The sequence below is a fragment of the Mauremys reevesii genome, linkage group 14, assembly GCF_016161935.1.
Source record: "Mauremys reevesii isolate NIE-2019 linkage group 14, ASM1616193v1, whole genome shotgun sequence".
NCBI lineage: Eukaryota > Metazoa > Chordata > Testudines > Geoemydidae > Mauremys > Mauremys reevesii.
Window position 1 is genome coordinate 44571400 of NC_052636.1, and position 14991 is coordinate 44586390.

General features: G+C 51.8%; 1 non-coding gene across 1 annotated transcript; it reads right to left on the reverse strand.

Annotated features, from left to right (window-relative positions):
• Positions 1 to 1069: 1069 nt before the first annotated feature.
• Positions 1070 to 1142, reverse strand: TRNAF-GAA. The gene has a single exon. It is a non-coding gene; the product is annotated as a tRNA-Phe (tRNA).
• Between the last annotated feature and the right edge of the window lie 13849 nt (positions 1143 to 14991).

Below are 14991 nucleotides of genomic sequence, written 5' to 3' on the forward strand. Positions count from 1 at the left end.
GTAGCTTGTTCCTGTGGTGACTCATCCTCACTGTTGAATATTTGTGCCTTAATTGTAATATGAATTTGTCTCTTTTCACCTTCGAGCCACTGGGTCTTGTTAGGCCTTTCTCTGCTCGATTCAAGAGCCCTTTAATACCCAATCCTTTCTCTCCATTAAGGCACTTCAACACTTCAATGAAGTCACCTTTCAATCTTCTTTTGATCAGCTAAACAGGTTGAGCTCTTTCAATAGCTCACTAGAAGGCATTTTTCTCCAGCCCTCAGAACATTTGGTGGCTCTTTGCTGCCCCAGCTCCAATTTCACAACATCTTTTTCAAATGAGGACACCAAAACTGAGGCTATTCCAATATCAGTCTCACTGATGCCGTGTCACCTCCTGTGACTTTACTGACATAATCTGTAACTGTATAGATCACTGCTGCGACCACTGTTCTTTATTTGCAGACAATATTGTATAAAGGTTGTTGTGTAAGGGGTCTATGGAGAGGTTCTGATTGGCTGATAATGATGCTCTCTCTAGATGTGTATCATTTTTGTAGTTAACATTATGAATATTGGTTCTATGCTGCCTGTATTTCAAACTTGTGCTCTGCTTCTGGGGATACCCCAGACAAGTTGGTGTCAGTTCTGCCTAGCTGGCTTGATGCAGGTTAGGGAAATGTGAGAACCACTACACTACAGAAACTCCATTACAGTGCACTGCCCTGCCCTGCCCTCAAATTCCCTGCACTTTGGTGGTGCTCACCCTGGCACACACTGATGGGCGAACCTGGAGAAACTGGCAGCAGCTCCTTGATGGGTCAGCTGGAAGAGCAGAGGACTGGAGCCAGGGATCAGGAAGTCATCCTTACATCACCTTTGTGACTCTAGCTTGAAGGGGAGCTTGGTTTCTTCCCTGCTGAGAAGCAGCAAGAGAAGAAAGAAAGGTCAGGTGAGCCAACTGGGTGCAGAAGCCAATGCTGCCTTTTCCTGCAGTGAAGCCCAAAATGAGGGTCTTGCATTGAGTAGAGGCAGTGCTGTGCTTCCAGGAAAGAGCCCACTGCTGCATGAAGAGGATGAAACAGTCTGCTGAAGCCTGAGATTGAACCAGGGACCTTTAGATCTTCAGTCTAACGCTCTCCCAACTGAGCTACTTCAGCACTTGCAGGGCCCCTTTTGGGCTGCTGCTTCTCACCTTGAAGTTTATTCTCCATAAACCATCTCTCTAGTCAACACTGGCCAATGCAAGATGGACATTGCTTGCTATTTTAGCCCTTGAAACGTCATCAACTAGTCTCTGGATCTCTCAAATGCTGTGCTTCAGTTCATGGGGAAAGGCAGAGAAGCGACCTTTGAACAAAGGGCCTGGGGTTAACATCCTAACGCTGTCTGTCTCCGACTGTACCACTATTTAATACCAGCCCACCCTGTGCTGGTGAGGGCTCCATTGCTAGATGTTAGTACATTTCAGTTACTGTCAAAATTAAAAGTTTCTATATGCTTAGAAGAAATGATTTTTTCATTTGCTTATATACGGCATGAATAAATACAGATTTACACATCCTAGCATGAACATTTATTGTCTTATATGATAGAGAAAATCATGCCTCCAGATTGTGCATCAAAATAATGAAATGAGCTACAAATGCAATAAAAATAAGGTATGCAATGGTTTAACATATGGAGCAGGGCTGGGGGGTTCCGAAGACACGTCTTGCCTGGGACGCTACTTGGTCTAGGGGAGGCCCCGTCAGGGAAAGCAGGAGTTAGTCTCGCACGCCTATATCCAGGCTGTAATCTGTGGGCGCCCTGCTCTGGGGGAGGGATCGCAGCAGCCCAGACTCAGGGCTGGAACAGGCCCCGGATTGAGGGGGTGGCTGCAGGGTTTGCAGCGCTCTGATGTCTCAGACAATGTGTCTCTCCCAAAGCCTCAGATCTGCATCCCCAGAAGGCTCCTGCACTGCCTCCGCTCCTTTCACAGTCTATAGCAAGGAGCAGCAGCAAGGGTCAGGGATGAGCCTTAAGGGACTAGGTGGGGGGGCAGAGGCTTCAGGAGGAAACCCAGCCCCAGAGCAGAGGGGATAGAGGCTTTTTCTCTCCTTAGCCACGGGCTATAGCTCCGAGAGCTCTGTGAAATGCCTCCCCACCCACAGCCTGGGGAAGGGGAAGGAGTCTCAGGTTCTAGATCGATTTGGAGGAGGATCACTGGACCCTACAACCACTCGCTGCCCTTTCCCAGAGAAACCTGTGATGCCCAGAACGGGGCTGAGATAAATGCTGACAGGAGTCTGGAATTGCTCTCCTGGAATAGCAGCAGAATTGGGCAGCTGGAAATCTCCCCAAAGGAGCTGAAGCCTTGGTGGGTCAGACATAGATGCCCCAGGTACTGCATGGGGGGCTTAGGTTTGTTTCTGGACAAGAGCAGTGAGAGTTTTATTGCCTCAACATGTCAGTAGAAAAATTCAGACCCAAAGTGTGTGTGTGGTGGGGAGGTCGATAGCGGTTTCTTTGGGTTTGATTTAGTTTGTTTTCTCATTCTCGTTGTAAAAGCCCTGGGTCATTTTGATGGGAACAATGTTTGTGAAGGCCAAGGACAAGTAAGAAAAGTAAAAATCTGTGTAGGAGTGAGGGGTCTCTGTGTGCCAGGGCAGGGGTGAGATTTTCATGGGGAGGTTAGGGATAAACGAGAGGCTTTTGTGGGAACACAGGGGGATGTTTTGCAGTTTAACCTCCCCACTTTCCTGTGCTGCTGCCCAGCTCAGACCCCACTGACACCCCTGTGACGAAGTGGGAATTTTCTGGATGTTTTGTTTGCAGCTTGTGTGTACCTCAGTTTCCCCTATTTGTGGCACGATTATCTAGGTTAAAGGGCCAAAATGTGGGGTGCCCCCTGCCAGGGGGATGGAGTAACATTCAGAGGGATGAAACTGGGCCCGGGCCAGCCCCCATGGGGGTGGGGAGGAGGAGCCACCCAGCTCCACTCTTGGCTCCAGCCCCAGCTCTGGCCCCTGCCTCAGCCCCCTTACTCCTGTCTGTGTCCCTTCCCCCATAGCTGCGGCCCCACTCCCAGCCACGACTTGGGGGGAGCATGGACGGGGTGGGGGCATGACCCTGAAGTGTTTTGGGACCACGGATCTCGGTGGTGGGACAAGGGGGTTAAATCTTGGCAGAGACCCCCAAAGGGCAGGTGTGGCTGCTGTCTGGCTGCCTGGGCCCAGACAATGGCCACAAATTCTGTCTCCTAGCAACCGATGGCCGGGGCGCACCTGCTGCAAGAGGCCAGCTGGCTGGGAGGAGTCGGAGAACAAAGAACGAGCTGGAGGCCAGGTGAGCAGGTTGCCAGGGAAACAGGACAAAGGACAGATGAGGGGCAAAGGGCCTGGCTGAGTCGGGCTGTTGGGAGCAAGGAGTCTGCTGGGTTGGGACTCGAGGGGAGAGCCCAGGCTCTGAGTTCGGGGTCTCCCCAAGATGGACGTTGCTGAATCTTCCTGCTTCCTGTGCGAACACAGAACTTTCCCAGGCTGGATCCCAGACCCCTAATGAACCTTCTGTTGTACAGCGCTGGCTGAGAGTCACTGGGGACTGTAGTTGGGGTGCAGGACTCTTCGTGGGGGGGTGAGGCTTTCCGAGGTGTCCGATTCAGGTGGACTCACTGCAGGAAGCTCCTGGTGTGGAACAGGGGCTGAAAGGTCCAAGGTCAGTCTCAGGAGGGCTGAAGCCAGGAGGCTTCCCCAGTGACGGCGTCCCCTGGGGTGGGGGGGTCACACTGATGAGGCTCCTGCCTGGGTTTGACTCGAGCTGTTCTTGAGCACGGAGCCTGTGTGCCCGTCACAGCCCCAGCATGTGACCTACAGGCTCCACTCTGGCAAAGCTCCTGTAAATCAGAGACAAACTCCCCCTTCTCCCAGTTACTCTCCCTGCACAGAACCCAGAGCAGTTCCTGCCTCGCTGGGTCTCCTGCCAGCCACAGCTGGCCAAGGAGCTGCCCGAGCCGTTCCCTGGGTCCCTGTGCAGGGGCAGCATCAGTTCCGACCTCACGAGTACAGTGGTGACTCTCCTGCCTGTCACGGGGGACGAGGCTTGATTCCCTGAGGAGAAAGCTGGGATTGTGACACCCGTGTATGTCTGCAGCGCAATTAAACCCCACAGCTGGCCCAGGCCGGCTGACTGGCTTGCCAGGCTCGGGATCCAGGGCTGGAGCCCGACCACGGGACCCTCCCCCCTCGCTAGGTTCAGTGGCCGATATACTGAAGATGAGTTTGTAAGTGGGGAATGTGCACTGGGTGCTGCCACTGGACAGACACTTCCCAGCAGGAGCCCCACCCCGTGAATGTGATCTACTCTAAAAACATGTGATGAAGGAAAGTCAGCCTGGGGCTCGGATTTATCATCTCGCACGACTCGATTCAACTTGCTCAGGTTAGAAAGAAAGATTTTTTTTTTGTGAGCCTGAAAATTGCCTCTGGTGTGAAAGTCAGAGCGGGATTATTTCACGCTCACGCACCCTTATCACTATTGAAGGAGTAAAGGAACGTGCAAACCAATGCAGCCTTAACATGTCATTTGCATCCTCAAGCCTTGTCCCTGTGGCAGGATCTCAAGGACAGACAGAAATGTTACCCGGTGTCAGGAGGAGAGAGGAAAGCACTTCCCCTCGTGTATTTCCCCAGGCTGTTGTGCAAGGCAGCAGAGGCGCTTTAGGGCATTTTCTGTCACTGATTTTTTTCATGTTGGTGTGGGAGGAAAGACTTAGACCTGCCCACTTTGTGACCCTGTGAATGTGAAGTGAGCAGATGATGAGTTAACAATGATGCTGTTGCATAGGATTTGATTGGAACCAGAAAACAAAAAGCCCTTAAAGTGGAACTCTTGGGTGAATAGAATGAGCTGATTTGTATTCAATCTTTGAAGGCAATAGACTGTTACATTGGGCAGAACAGCCTGGTTTGGCTGGTTCATGGGTTGGCTGCATTCCCTGATAAATTGCAGAGTGTTCAGAGAAGAGCCACAGGAATGATTAAAGGCTTGAGCAGGGAGAGGAGTTTAAAAAGAAACCGAACCTTCCCTGCTCCTGCCGGCTGTGACTGCTGAGGACATTTTCCTTCTCTACTCCAGGGTCTCTCTTCTGCCAGATTCTCAGCAAGTCAGGCCCCCTGCAGACTATGGCAGAGCAGTTTGGTATTAAGCTGCAGGACTCACAATGTAAGAGTGCAGCTGCTGTAGCACCTTGACTGACCATGGGCTAAATCCTGCAGCCCTGGCAGCCCAGGATAACCTCCCACTGGTGGTGATGGGAATTTAGCCTTTGTAACGATCTGCTAGTACCTGAGGTCTCAGATGTGAATTAAACTGGGCAGACACAGCTCTGTCCAAACAAGTGAAGGATGTAAGTGAAAGAGCAAAGCTGGCCCTGGGGAGCTGCTGCAGTCCCATCACCACAGCTGGAAGGGATCAGATGGAAAACACCTGGAGCAGCACCGAGAAAAGGAAGTTTGTCAGTGAGATCAGTAGCAATAAATGTGAACTGAAGAAGTGCTTTCTCCTCTGTGCCGACAGGTTTGAATTGAGTTACTTTACTATGCGATAAAGCTTTACAATATCCTGCTCTAATTTCAGGATGGGTCTGTAACCATAATTAGTCTCTGTAGAAGTGGGACTTTCAAAATTCCCAAGGAATTTAAGGTGGGGTTCACGGTTGGTCACCTGAGGAGTGCAGTAGAGTTCAAACCAAAGACCAGAGAGGCGAGAACAGGGATTGTGGGACACCTCCCGGAGGCCAATCACAGCACTGTAATCGATCAGGGTGTCTACAATGGTACCGTGGCGCTGTAGCCCCGGGGCAGAAAGCTGTACGCCTCTCGTTGGGAATCCTCTGATTTACCGTTTTACAGAGGGTGAAATGACAATTTTTCCTCTCCCGGCCCTGTTCCTGCTCTTTGTTAGAGTTCAATATATTTTAAGTGAGAAAAATGGTAGTAAAATATCTGCTCTCCAACACAAGTTGAAGCAACATCAGAGCAACTGGGAATGAAACAATTTATTTCCAAAAAGGGAACTCTATGACTAACAATGGCTTTGAAATGGGGGAACAGTATAACCGTGATGCTCAGGGTTTGTTTAGACTAGGGAAAAGTGATGGAATTTAGGTCAGTTGAAGGGGAAAGCTAATGCCAACCACTGCACCCTGGGCATCTGTTCTACAACTATAATTGTCTTTACATCAAGATCATTAACTTGAGCAGCCAATCCCATGTACAGCCCTAGTGGATGTCAGGCACAGATAGATTTTGCCTCAGTGTACCTTGTTGGGATCAAACCTCCAGGAGCTGATGAACATTCCTGGCTCAAAAGGAAAGGAGTTGATAGAAAAGATCACAGGACTGACCCCAAAGAAGGGTGAGCTGCAAAAGGCAGAAGCAGGTAACTCATCTGGGGGAGCTGAGAGACCACGGTGAAGATGGTGCAAAAATCACAATGTGGGAATTAGGAAATGTGATTTTTTTTTTTTATTTTGCCCAGCCCTAGTCAAAGGATTTATTACAGTTCTCTCTCATGTGGATTCTCTGATGTGTGATAAGGTTTGAGCGCTGACTGAAGGTTTTCCCACACTCAGAGCACGTGTAGGGCGTCTCCCCTGTGTGGATTTTCTGATGTCTGATAAGGACAGAGCTCTGATTGAAGCTTTTCCCGCACTCAGCGCACGTGTAAGGCTTCTCTCCTGTGTGGATTCTCTGATGTGTGATAAGGCAGAGCTCCGATTGAAGCTTTTCCGCACTCAGCACACGTGTAGGGCGTTTCCCTGTGTGGATTCTCCGATGTCTGATAAGGTGTGAGCTCCGACTGAAGCTTTTCCCGCACTCAGAGCACGTGTAGGACGTCTCCCTGGTGTGGATTCTCTCATGTCTGATAAGGGCAGAGCTCCAATTGAAGCTTTTCCCGCACTCATGGCACATGTGGCGTCTCTCTTCCAAGTTGATTCTGTCACTTGTTATAAGGTCTGAGTGGCTACTAAGTTTCCCTCTGGCCTCTGCTGAGTCTCACAGGCTTTTGTTTTTTCTGGGAGTGCATAACTCCCGGAAACATTCCCTTTGGATCTTCCTGATAAAGTTCCATGTGGTTCTCCTTGCTCAGCATCTTGCTGATGGGGTTTCTCCTCCTCATTCTCACTCACCATCCCATCACCTGATGGGAGACAGAGAGAATCCAGACACAGGTCACTCCCTTTGCCGGAAAGAAAGAAAATCTCAGAGAGAGGAATGGAAAGGGATGAACAATCCAAAATATGTGTGGGAGAGATCAAACCTATCAGGTGCTGATTTTCCCCAAACCCTTCCACAGAGGAGAGAGGAAGGGATCAGATTTGGTCTGCATCTCATAAGAACACTCGGGGGAAAGCGAGACTGGGCAGGGACCTGCTGCCAGTTGTCAGTCAGAATAGGAGGGAAGCCATGAGTGACATCTGCCATAATGATTCCACATCTGTAGGGAACAATCCTGAACTTGGAGAGCTCACAGGATCTTTGTAGGGCATCCCAAATGTTTCCTGCATTCCCGCACAGTTTTTGAGCTGGTTTAACCAATTCCTCACCTGTGAAGGCAGCTCTTGAAGCACTTCTTTCTCAGAGCCCTGGAGGTCTGGGACCCACGGCTCTTCCCTCGTTCCAGCTGCGAGATCACATCAGGTTTGGAATTTGGAAACCCTACTGCAGGTAAAGAAAACGAGGAGGTCAGTGGAATTTGTGGGATACTTGTCACAAAGAATAGTCCATGGTTTTAACCCCAGCTCATTTTTAAGCAGTAACATCCCAAGGCCAACTTCCTTGGCTCAAAGTGGCAGGAGAGTTATTATTATTATAAATCATATGCATTACCTTAGTGCCTAAGGACCAACTAACAGTGGGTACCCATTGTGCTTGGCAAAGTACAAACAGAGAACAGTAGATGGCCCATGCCCTGGAGAATTTACAATCTGAATAGACAAGACAGACACAGAATGGGGAAGGGTAGAACCCACTGTTAGAATAGAGATATTCAGGCCTGCCTGTAAAGTCTATAGTTTAAGAACTTAGGTGTACTTTTTATCACTTAGCTACTTACAGGAGTATGAAAACAAAGAATCAAAATCACTGTCTGTATTTGTAAGGGCCTTCTCTCTCACTAGGATAGGCTGAGCCCTTGTTCTTAGGCTAAGGCCTTTGGCTAAGCAGCAGGGGCAGCCATAAGCTGGGAAGCGAAGGGTCACATCCTCACATCCCAAACCAGTCACACTGAAAAGGCGGTTACTCACCGTTGTAACTGTTGTTCTTTGAGATGTGTTGCTCATATCCATTCCAGTTAGGTGCGCGCACGCGCGCATGCACGCTCGTCGGAAGTTTTTACCCTAGCAACACTCGGTGGGTCGGCTGGCGCCTGGAGTGCTAGCGCCACTATAGCACGGATATATACCCCTGCCGACCAGTCCTCCCTCAGTTCCTTCTTGCCGGCTACTCTGACAATGGGGAAGGAGGGCGGGTTTGGAATGAATTATAGATAACTAACATCTCGAAAGAACGACAGTTACAATGGTGAAGTAACCGTCTTTTCTTCTTCGAGTGTTTGCTCATATCCATTCCAGATTAGGTGATTCCAAGCCTTACACTTCAGGCGGTGGGGTCGGAGTGAGACATCGCCAGAATGCAAAACTGCTGAGCCAAAAGGCTGCATCGTCTCTGGATTGTTGGACCAATGCATAGTGTGAGGCAAAGGTGTGAATCGATGACCAGCGTAGCCGCCCTACATACTTTCCTGGATGGGACACTTGAGCCAGGAAAGCGCGGCAGAAGAGGCCTACCGCCAGCGTAGAATGGGCGGTCAGATGTCCAGCAGGAACGTGGAGCCAGTTCGTGAGTAACGATCGGATGCAGGATGTTACCCCAAGATGAGATCCGTTGGGAAGAGACTGGCATGCCCTTCATGCGGTCTGCCACCGCTACAAGAGCTGGGGTGAGCGCCGGAAGGGTTTGTTAAGCTCTATATAAAAGGCAAGAGCCCTACGGACATCCAAGGTATGTAGCTGTTGTTCCCGGCGCGATGAGTGTGGCTTTGGGAAAAAAACTGGGAGGAAGATGTCTTGATTGACATAAAAAGCAGACATCACCTTAGGGAGGAAAGAGGGGTGTGGCCGCGGGTGTACCTTGTCCTTATGGAAGACCGTGATAAGGGGGATCAGCCGTCAAGGCCACGGGAGCTCCTGAAACTGCCTCTCCGAGGTGATAGTGACGTGGAGAAGCCGTCTTCCACGAAAGGTAGAGCAGGGAACAGGTGGCCATAGGCTCGAGGGCTCCATGCTTGGTCAACACCAGGTTTAGATCCCAGGTGGGGGCTGGGCGATGGACTTGAGGGGTACAACAGTTCCAGTCCCTTAAGGAACCTGGAAACCATGGGGTGAGTGAGAAAATTGAACGGCCCCTTTCGCCTGGGTGGAAGGGAAATAGCTGCCAGATTAACCTTTTATGGAAGAGACCGCTAGGCCCTGCTCTTGAGGGACCAGAGGTAATCCAGGATAGTAGGGATGGAAACCTGTCCTGGGACCAGAAGTTATTCTGATCGCACTGGTGCGAGAAACGCTTCCACTTCAGAAGTAGATAAGTCGTCCTAGTGTGGAAGGCTTCCCTACTTCCCAAGAGGACCTGTTGTCGGAGGCCAGAGGAGCAGCACAACTCCGATTGGTTCAACCCACACCAAGAGCCATGCAGTGAGATGAAGAGGTTTGGGTGGTGCAGGTTTGGGTGGTGAAGTCTGCCGAGAGTCCTGTGTTATGAGATCCGGCCACACAGTGGCAGGGGAATCCGATCCACCACTGAGAGGTTTCGAACAACAGGGTGTACCAGTGCTGCCTCGGCCATGCTGGAGCAATGGCGATCAAGTTGGCTCTGTCCCTGCGGAGTTGAGCGAGGACTCTGTGAACGAAGGAAATGGCGGGAAGGCATAACATAGGTGCCTTGTCCATGGGAGGAGCAACGCGTCGAGAGAGGAGCCCGGGGGCATCCTTGGAAGGAGCAGAACACCTGGCATTTCCTGTTCCCTCCCGGGGAGGCAACCGAGAGAGGTCTATGCAGGAAAGCCCCACCTCTGGAAGACGGAATAGATGACGTCGGGATGGATTCAAACCACTCGTGAGACAGGGAAGGACCTGCTGAGGCGATCTGCCAGAGTGTTCTGGACTCCTGGGAGAAAGACGCTACCAAATCGATTGGAGTGGGCTATGCAAAAAGTCCCACAGGTGAGTGGCTTCTTGACAAAGTAGGAGGAGAGCGCCCTCGCCCTGCTTGTTTAGTAAAACATGGTTGTTGTGCTGTCCGTGAACACGGATACAGCGGCCTTGTAGATGGACCCGAGCACACCTGGCATGCTAGAGCGGACTGCCCTCAGCTCCTGCACATTGATATGCAGGTCAGCTCCTGGGGCAACCAGAGGCCTTGTGTGAAGGTTCCGCAGGTCGAGCACCCCAACTCAGAGATGATGCGTCTGTGGTTAGTGCCACCGAGGGCTGAGGAGAGAAGTCTGGAAGGGCGGCATCCTCTCGCGCCAAACTACAGTGGGGTCCAGCCACCAGGTGAGGGAATCGAGAACCGTCCTGGATAGTGATCACCGAGTCTATATTGTCTCTGTGTGGACGGTATAGAGAAGCAAGCCAGGTTTGGAAGCACCGAAGTGCCAGTCCTAGGCGTGCTTGGTCACAAGGTGCAGGGCGCCATGTGCTTGACCTAATGGAGACCGAGGCAGGTCTTTCCAGCGCACTGACGCTGCCGGAAGGATTTGAAAACTTCGAATGATCAAAGACATTGCCTGAAACCGTGGCACATAGAAGGCAGGCCCTGGCCAGATTGGAGTCCAGAACTGCTCCAATAAAGTCTATTCTCTGCGTTGAGTCAGGGTAGACTTTTCTACATTGATTATGAGGCCGAGCCTCCCAAAGAGGTCTTTGACGACACACAGGTGCTGTGATACTTGCAACTGGGAAGTCCTCGAATGAGCCAATGCGTCGAGGTACGGGTAGATGTGTATTCGACGGGTGGAGGGAGGCAGCTACGACCATACATTTGGTGAAGACTCTCGGGACACGGAAAGACCAAAGCGCCTTACCGTGAACTGGAAGTGCTGTTGGTTGACCACAAAGCAGGAGATACCGTCTGTGCAGCGCGGTAAATGGCACTGTGGAAATACGCACATCGCTTCATATCGAGGGCAGCATACAGTCTCCCGGATCCAGGGATGGGATGATAGTCCCCAGGGATACCATCACGGAACTTGAGCTTTATCATGAATTTGTTGAGTTCTACTGCAGGTCCAGGATCGGTCGTAGACCACCCCTTTGCCTTGGGGATCAAAAAGTAGCGGGCAGAATAGAACCCTTGCCCCTCATGTCCTCTGGCACCTCCTCTATGGCTCCCAGATTTGGAGCGCATGGACCTCTTGTAAGAGAGGTGCTTGTGAGAGGGTCCCTGAAGAGGGAAGGGTAGGGAGGGTGGGATGGGGTGGGAGAAATAAATTGGAGGTGGTATCCTGTTCCCACCGATGCAGAGGACAACGGTCGGAGAGTCAGCTGGGACCAAACAGGGAGGAAATGGGAGAGGCGGTTGAAAAAGGAGGAGAAGGATCCGGCAGGGAAACTGGTGGGGCCATCCTCGGGCGTCCCATCAAAAGTTTTGTTTTGGCCCTGTAGGTGGTTTGAGGGGCGCTTTGACTTTGGTTTCCCTGAGGCCAGACTGGCTTTCGCGCTGATACCCCCTGCCGCGCCATGTGGTCATATCCTGACACGGCCTAGGCTGGTTATAAGGGTGAGCTATGGTTGGGGTGTGAAGGACCTGCGTTGGGTCACCCGGCATGTGCATACCCAACGAGTGCATTATGACTCAATTGTCCTTGAGGCTCTGCAACCTGGGGCTCGGTTTTGTCCGAGAAAAGGCCCTGGCCCTCAAAGTCAAATCCTGAATTGTCTGCTGCTATTCTGGGGAAGGCCTGAAGCTTGTAGCCAGGAGATGCGGTCTCATCGTTACCCGGATGCAAGCGTTCTGGCTGCTGGAGTCCGCTGCATCCAGAGAGGCCTGGAGAAGAAAGTTCTCGCCACTTTTTACCCTCCTCTAGTAGGGCTGTAAACTCTGGGCGGTGGGACTCCTGGGGAAGAGTTCTGTAACCAGCATTTCATTCACGGATTGGACAACCAGGGAGCAGGGAGGTGGGTGGGGTGTAGAGATATTCATACCCCTTGGAGGACCATATATTTTCTCTCTACTCCCTAGGTGTAAGAGTGTAATAGAAGCTGGGGATTATTGGCAAAATTGTGTCTGCACTGGCTTGAATAGTGCGGATGAACGGCAGAGAGAACCACTCAAGAGGCGCATCCGCCCGATAATATGACTACGACAGGGTCCTCTATTTCAGCAACCTCCTCCACTGGCAAATTCATGTTTTTGTGCTACTCTCCATAAAGAGGTCTTGATGGGCCCTGAGATCAATAGGCGGAGGACCAGAGGAGGATGTTCCTGCCACTGCCTCATCAGGAGAGGAGAGGAGAGGCCCGGTACCAACGGGTCCTGAGGTGGGTCATGGACTGGCGGAGCACCATCTGCATCAGGTGGAATCTCCAGGTCTGCAGATTGAAGTGGATCCTCGATCGTGCCCGCGGGGAGAGGATGGCTTACAGTCGCTTCAGGAGACCCTGTGCTCTGAGGGGCCGGAGCGTTGAGCCACAAGTGAGAGCACCTTGGGCCTAAGTGAGTATGCCACACGAGTCCAAAGAAGGCCCATTGATGAAAGGACCTTGCTCCACAGCTGTGCCTCTGGATGAGTGGCACAGAGATATCAGATGCCAGTCCTGGTGGTAAGAAGCACTCCCAGCCTGGGACGACATTGACATGTGTCTCGAGAAGGCCGCGGCAGGTGCCGAGAGACCCTGGTAGAGACCAGCCTGCTGTTCCTGGCGTTCGGTCCGGGCGGTACCGGTCTTGTCGGTTACCCACGAACGAGACGGGACCTTCTACCGTGCGGTGCGGGAGGTCGGCCGGGATCTTGAGTCCCTGTGCCGGGGTGACTGCGGGACCTACGGTACTGAGATCGGTACCGAGAGTCGGATGCGGTATCAGGAGTACTCTGTCGGTGAGCAGAGATCTTGAAAGTCTCCGCGAAATGCGACCCGGTACTGCGATGGAGAAGCGGTGCCAGGACTGCGGCGGCGGTGCGGGAAAGCTCGGCAGGGAAGGCGGGAGCGTCTCGAGACCGCGACCTGGAAAAGCGTCTCTCCGGTGGACCCGGCGGAAGGAGGCCTTATCAGGAACCAGCTTGCCGATGGATTGGATAACCTGCACCGGCGGTGCCGAGAGGTTGAGCTGCGCATCGACTCTGTCAGCGCGATGAGCTCTCTTGCCGTTGAGAAGGTCTCCGGCGCCCATACAAGGAGAGTGAGCTCGACCACAGCATGAGCCGAGAGCTATGTGGCACCCGGAGACTCAATGCGGTACGGAATTGATGGTGCGGCGCTAGGAGGAGCTGCACCAACTGCGGTGCCGGTGTTGGCGGCGGTGCACGCAGCAGTTACCGGAGTCCGCCGGATGGACTTTGATGTGTGTGCTCCTTCCTGCGAGGATGGGGTCAGGACAGTGCGTCCATTTCCCAGTGGGAAGGAGCGAGTGCCGGAGGCCGGTGCCGGCGGATCGTGCCGGTGCGGGAGTCGCACGGTACTGGAAGCGATCCAGGTGCCGAGAGAGGTGCGCTCCTCACCAATGCGGGTTGCCCAGGTGGGCGGTGCCGGCACCGCGGGACTAAGGAGCTGATTCCGCCAGGAGCTGCTTTAATTCGGAGAGTCCCGATCCTTCTTCGTTCTTGGCTTGAACGACTTGCAAATTTGGCACTTATCTGTCAGGTGGGATTCTCCTAAAGCATTTTTAGGCAGCAGTCATGAGGATCCCCCACCGGCATCGGCTTCTGCTTACGCGAGCAGAGTTTAAATCCACGGTGCCTTGGGCATGAGCCCCGCGCACCGGAGTTCCGGAGAAAGGGGCTACTCCCCCCCAATCCCCAACTTAACTATATACAGTAACTATGAAAATACGTACTAAAATTAACTATAACTACAAGAACTTGAACTATATACACGATTAAGAGTAAATAACTCACGAGAGATTAGGGATGAAGTCCAGCAAAGCCACTCTCCATTTGTTCCAACGACCGTCATGGGCGATAAGAAGGAACTGAGAGCGGATGGGTCGGCAGGGAGTATATATCCGGTGCTATGGCGGCGCTGACCCACCAAGTGTTGCTAGGGTAAAATCTTCCGACAAGCGTGCAGCGGCGTTGCATCACACTTACTGGAATGGATATGAGCAAGCACTCAAGAAGATCGATATTTACCCTGAGGATATGACCCCTGCTTTAGGGACAATAATGAACTGAGAGACCTCCCAAGGGCTTTGTTAGGCATCCCAGATGTTTCCTTCAGGCACTTACAGATTCTGGGTGGTTTCCAATGTTTCCTCCACCTGTGCAGAGAGATCTCAGGATCCTCTCTCTTTCCTCTGAACCTTGGAGGTCTGGGACGCATGGCTCTTCCCCTTGTTTCCAGCTGGGAGATCCACATCCACGCTGGAAAACTAGAAACCCCCTGCTCTAGATGAGAAAACAAAGGACTTCAGTTGATTTCATAAGACTTGAGGCATAAAAAAAAAATTCTATTAATTTAACTTCAGTGTAAAGTGTGACCTGGTGGACCCAGGGGCAGTTCTCACTGAAAATGCCAAAGATTAGGGCAGGCTGAAAAAAGGGAGAGCAGATGCTCCCAAAATGAGTGGTTAATAACACTGAAGTTAAACTCACCGACCAGTCACAAACACGGAGTTATCAGAAGCTGAAAAAAGAAATCACCACGGCCCCTTTATTTGCATCCCAGTTCTCTGGCTCCTAATCAGCAGCTAGGTCCAAGTACAATGAGAGGTTATTTAAAAACTCTGCTCCACATAAACAAAGTGTTCCTCT